This window comes from Arachis stenosperma, chromosome 7 (genome assembly GCF_014773155.1).
Source record: "Arachis stenosperma cultivar V10309 chromosome 7, arast.V10309.gnm1.PFL2, whole genome shotgun sequence".
In the NCBI taxonomy this organism is placed as follows: domain Eukaryota; kingdom Viridiplantae; phylum Streptophyta; class Magnoliopsida; order Fabales; family Fabaceae; genus Arachis; species Arachis stenosperma.
Genome location: NC_080383.1, coordinates 52526643 through 52532826, shown reverse-complemented (window position 1 = coordinate 52532826; position 6184 = coordinate 52526643). Strand labels below are relative to the sequence as shown.

The window sequence follows — 6184 nt, the reverse complement described above, 5'->3', positions numbered from 1 at the left end:
CCATAGGGTTCTCCCATGTAATTCACCTCTTCCATTGAAGGGTTCTCAGGATCATAAGCTTCTTCTTCAGATGAAGCATCCTTAGTACTGCCTAGTGCATTTTGCATTCCAGCCAGCCTTTGAGAAATCAAATTGACTTGTTGGGTCAATATTTTTTTCTGAGCCAATATGGCATTCAGAGTATCAATCTCAAGAACTCCTTTCTTCTGATTTGTCCCATTGTTTACAGGATTCCTTTCAGAAGTGTACATGAATTGGTTATTTGCAACCATTTCAATTAGTTCTTGAGCTTCTGTAGGCGTCTTCTGCAGATGAAGAGATCCTCCAGCAGAGCTATCCAAAGACATCTTGGACAGTTCAGACAGACCATCATAGAAAATACCTATGATGCTCCATTCAGAAAGCATGTCAGAAGGACATTTTCTGATCAATTGTTTGTATCTTTCCCAGGCTTCATAGAGGGATTCTCCTTCCTTCTGTCTGAAGGTTTGGACTTCCACTCTAAGCTTACTCAATTTTTGAGGTGGAAAGAACTTTGCTAAGAAGGCATTGAATAGCTTTTCCCAAGAGTTCAGGCTGTCTTTAGGTTGTAAGTCCAACCAAATTCTAGCTCTGTCTCTTACAGCAAAAGGGAATAGCATAAGTCTGTAGACCTCAGGGTCAACCCCATTAGTCTTGACAATGTCACAGATTTGCAAGAACTCTGCCAAAAACTGATGAGGATCTTCCAATGGAAGTCCATGGAACTTGCAATTCTGTTGCATTAGAGAAACTAATTGAGGCTTAAGCTCAAAATTGTTTGCTCCAATGGCAGGGATAGAGATGCTTCTCCCAAAGAAGTCGGGAGTAGGTGCAGTAAAGTCACCAAGCACCTTCCTTTCATTGTTGGCATTGTTGTTGTTTTCAGCTGCCATGGGTTCTTCTTCTTTGAAGATTTCTGTTAGGTCCTCTACAGAGAGTTGTGCCTTAGCTTCTCTTAGCTTTCGCTTTAAGGTCCTTTCAGATTCAGGGTCAGCCTCAACAAGAATGCTTTTGTCTTTGCTCCTGCTCATATGAAAGAGAAGAGAACAAGAAAATATGGAATCCTCTATGTCACAGTATAGAGATTCCTTGATGTGTCAGAGGAACAGAAAAATAGAAGAAAGAGGTAGAAGAATTCGAACTTAGTGAGATAGAGTTCGAATTGTGCATTGAGGAGGAGTGTTACTCCATAAATAGAAGGATGTGAGAAGAGGGGAAGAAATTTTCGAAAACAAAGTAAAAGATTTTAAAAACATTTTGAAAAAAAGTAATTGATTTTCGAAAACTAAAAGTGGAAAAGAAATCAAGTGATTTTTGAAAAAGATTTTGAAATTAGAAATAAAAAAGATATGATTAAAAACTATTTTTGAAAAAGATGTGATTTAAAAAGATATGATTTGAAAAACAATTTAAAAAGATTTGATTTTAAAAATTAATGACTTGGCTAACAAGAAAAGATATGATTTAAACATTAAACCTTTCTCAACAGAAAAGGTAACATACTTGAAATGTTCAATCAAATCATTAATTGTTAGCAAGTATCTTTGAAAATGGAAAGAAATTGATTTTGAAAAGATTTGATTGAAAAGATTTGATTTGAAAAAGATTTGATTTTGAAAAACTTTGAAAAACTTGAAAAAAATTTGAATTAAAAACAGAATCTTCCCTCTTGTGCCATCCTGGCGTTAAACGCCCAGAATGGTGCACATTCTGGCGTTTAACGCCCAAAGCACTACCCTTTTGGGCGTTAAACGCCCAGCCAGGCACCCTGGCTGGCGTTTAAACGCTAGTCTGCCTTCTTCACTAGGCGTTTTGAACGCCCAGCTTTTTCTGTATAATTCCTCTGCTGCATGTACTAAATCTTCAGTTCCTTGTACTATTGACTTGAAAAATAGAACCAAGATCATATAAACAATGCATGCAAGACTCCAAACTTAAAATGAGACACTAGAAACATAAAATATTTTTGGTTTTTTTATGATTTTGTAATTTTTTTTGGATTTTTCGAAAATTAAGTGGAAAAGAAAATAAAGGTATCAAAATTCTTAATGAGAATTCCAGGAATCATGCAATGTTAGTCTAAAGCTTTAGTCTAAAGGAATTAGACATGGATAGCCAAGCTTCAGCAGGACATTGCATTCAAGAGCTAAATTGATGAGAATCAATCAGCTTTGGTGATGATAAGAACATCACCTTGAAACACTAGAATTCATTCTTAAGAACTCTGAAAAATACCTAATCTAAGCAACAAGATGAACCGTCAGTTGTCCAAACTCGAAACAATCCCCGGAAATGGCGCCAAAAACTTGGTGCACGAAATTGTGATCACTACTTTTCACAACTCAAATAATCCCTAGTAATGGCCCCAAAGACTTGGTGCTCAATACCATGGCATAAACATAACTTTGCACAACTAACTAGCAAGTGCACTGGGTCGTCCAAGTAATAAACCTTACGCGAGTAAGGGTCGATCCCACGGAGATTGTTGGTATGAAGCAAGCTATGGTCACCTTGTAAATCTTAGTCAGGCAGACTCAAATGGTTATGGATGATATGTGAATAAAACATAAAGATAAAGATAGAGATACTTATGTATTTCATTGGTGAGAACTTCAGATAAGCGTATGAAGATGCTTTGTCCCTTCCGTCTCTCTGCTTTCCTACTGTCTTCATCCAATTCTTCTTACTCCTTTCCATGGCAAGCTGTATGCAAGGGTTTCACCGTTGTCAGTGGCTACCTCCCATCCTCTCAGTGGAAATGTTCAACGCACCCTGTCACGGCACGGCTATCCAGCTGTCGGTTCTCGATCATGTCGGAATAGAATCCAGTGATTCTTTTGCGTCTGTCACTAACGCCCCACAATCGCGAGTTTGAAGCACGTCATAGTCATTCAATCATTGAATCCTACTCAGAATACCACAGACAAGGTTTAGACCTTCCGGATTCTCTTGAATGCCGCCATCAATTCTAGCTTATACCACGAAGATTCCGGTTAAAGAACCCAAGAGATAAACATTAGAGCCTTGTTTGCTTGTAGAACAGAAGTGGTTGTCAGTCACTTGTTCATAAGTGAGAATGATGATGAGCGTCTGGTGCACGAAATTGTGATCACTACAACTTCGCACAACTAACCAGCAAGTGCACTGGGTCGTCCAAGTAATACCTTACGTGAGTAAGGGTCGATCCCACGGAGATTGGTGGTATGAAGCAAGCTATGGTCACCTTGTAAATCTCAGTCAGGCAGACTCAAATGGGTATAGTGATAAACGAATAAAGCATAAAGATAAAGATAGAGATACTTATGTATATCATTGGTGAGAGCTTCAGATAAGCGAATGAAGATGCCTTCCCTTCCGTCTCTCTGCTTTCCTACAGTCTTCATCCAATCCTTCTTACTCCTTTCCATGGCAAGCTTGTGTAGGGTTTCACCGTTGTCAGTGGCTACCTCCCATCCTCTCATTGAAAGCGATTGCATATGCCCTGTCACGGTCATAGCGGAATTCATCTATCGGTTCTCAATCAGGCCGGAATAGAATCCAGTGATTCTTTTGCGTCTGTCACTAACGCCCCGCCCTCAGGAGTTTGAAGCACGTCACAGTCATTCAATCATTGAATCCTACTCAGAATACCACAGACAAGGTTAGACCTTCCGGATTCTCTTGAATGCCGCCATCAGTTCTCGTCTATACCACGAAGACTCTGATCTCACGGAATGGCTGGCTCGTTTGTCAGGCGAGCACTCGGTTGTCAGGCGATCAACCATGCATCGTGCAATCAGAAATCCAAGAGATATTCACTAAGCCTCATATGCTTGTAGAACAAGAATGGTTGTCAGTCACCCTGTTCATAGGTGAGAATGATGATGAGTGTCACGGATCATCACATTCATCAAGTTGAAGAACAAGTGATATCTTGGACAAAGAACAAGCGGAATTGAATAGAAGAACAATAGTAATTGCATTAATACTCGAGGTACAGCAGAGCTCCACACCTTAATCTATGGTGTGTAGAAACTCCACCGTTGAAAATACATAAGAACAAGGTCTAGGCATGGCCGAATGGCCAGCCTCCCAAAGAGGGTTCAATCATCAAAACATGATCAAAAGATCGATTGAAAGATAAAAATACAATAGTAAAAGGTCCTATATATAGAGAACTAGTAGCCTAGGGTGTACAGAGATGAGTAAATGACATAGAAATCCACTTCCGGGCCCACTTGGTGTGTGCTTGGGCTGAGCAATGAAGCATTTTCGTGTAGAGACTCTCCTTGGAGTTAAACGCCAGCTTTTATGCCAGTTTGGGCGTTTAACTCCCATTTGGGTGCCAGTTCCGGCGTTTAACGCTGGAATTTCTGTATGTGACTTTGAACGCCGGTTTGGGCCATCAAATCTTGGGCAAAGTATGAACTATCATATATTGCTGGAAAGCCCAGGATGTCTACTTTCCAACGCCGTTGAGAGCGCGCCAATTGGGCTTCTGTAGCTCCAGAAAATCCACTTCGAGTGCAGGGAGGTCAGAATCCAACAGCATCTGCAGTCCTTTTTTGTCCTTAGTAAAGTCCAGAAAAGTGAATTTTAGCTAAAAACTAATAAAAATATACTAAGAACTCAACTAAAACTACCAAAAACATACTAAAAACAATGCCAAAAAGCGTACAAATTATCCGCTCATCAGCGTCACATAATCATCACATTCATCATGTTCTTGGGTATGAATGAATATCTTGGAATAATAACAAGCTGAATTGAATAGAAGAACAATAGTAATTGCATTAATACTCGAGGTACAGCAGAGCTCCACACCTTAATCTATGGTGTGTAGAAACTCCACCGTTGAAAATAACATAGAACAAGGTCTAGGCATGGCCGTGAGGCCAGCCCCCAGTGATCAAAAGATTCAAAGATCTCAAGATGAAAAATACAATAGTAAAGGGTCCTATTATAGGGAACTAGTAGCTTAGAATTACAAGATGAGTAAAAGACATAAAAATCCACTTCCGGGCCCACTTGGTGTGTGCTTGGGCTGAGCATTGAAGCATTTTCATGTAGAGACTCTTCTTGGAGTTAAACGCCAGCTTTTGTGCCAGTTTGGGCGTTTAACTCCCACTTTGGTGCCAGTTCCGGCGTTTAACGCTGGGAATTCTGAAGGTGACTTTGAACGCTGGTTTGGGCCATCAAATCTTGAGCAAAGTATGGACTATCATATATTTCTGGAAAGCCCAGGATGTCTACTTTCCAACGCCGTTAAGAGTGCGCCAATTGGGCTTCCGTAGCTCTAGAAAATCCACTTTGAGTGCAGGGAAGTCAGAATCCATAGCATCTGCAGTCCATTTCAGTCTCTGAATCAGATTTTTGCTCAGGTCCCTCAATTTCAGCCAGAAAATACCTGAAATCACAGAAAAACACACAAACACATAGTAAAGTCCAGAAAAGTGAATTTTAACTAAAAACTAATAAAAAGTTTACTAAAAACTAACTAAATCTCACAGAAAAACACACAAAACATAGTAAAGTCCAGAAAGTGAATTTTAACTAAAAACTAATAAAAAGTTTACTAAAAACTAACTAAATCTACTAAAAACATACTAAAAACAATGCCAAAAAGCGTACAAATTATCCGCTCATCAGTAATACAATCCGGGAAAATCCTTCGATAAACCTCCTATAGTATCCGGCTAAACCCAAGAAACTTCTGACTTCCGTCACCGTTGTCGGTCTTTCCCATTCCATCACCGTTTTTACCTTAGAACTTAGAAGGATCTACGGTTATTCCCCCTTTGCTCACCACGTGACCTAAGAACTTCACTTCCCCCTTCCCGAACTCACATGTGGATAACATAGCATTCAACTTCTGCTACGTCACTCTGATTATCATCATTAAGAAACTGAAAGTTTTCCTTAAACCAAATACCGATTTTGTAATAATTGTCAAAACCTTTAAAACAACTTCAATCTAAATGAGTCCATTGTTAAAACTTTATCAAAATAGTCAAAAACTGTTTATTTATAAATCAAATATTTTAAAGCGTGATTTGCCTAAATTCATTGAAAACTTTAAATCAAAACTTTTCCATTTGAATCCCTTTTTGTTGAATTAAAATTTTCAAACCAAAATTACAAGTGAACAAAATCTTAGGACTCACTTTTCCATTTTAAATCGTAT

The 6184-nt window shown here is 39.0% G+C and overlaps 1 non-coding gene across 1 annotated transcript; it reads left to right on the top strand.

The window, feature by feature from the left end:
* The first annotated feature begins 401 nt into the window (after window positions 1-401).
* On the top strand, window positions 402-509 carry LOC130942429 (small nucleolar RNA R71). Its single transcript, XR_009071000.1, has one exon. It is a non-coding gene; the product is annotated as a small nucleolar RNA R71 (small nucleolar RNA).
* Window positions 510-6184: the final 5675 nt, after the last annotated feature.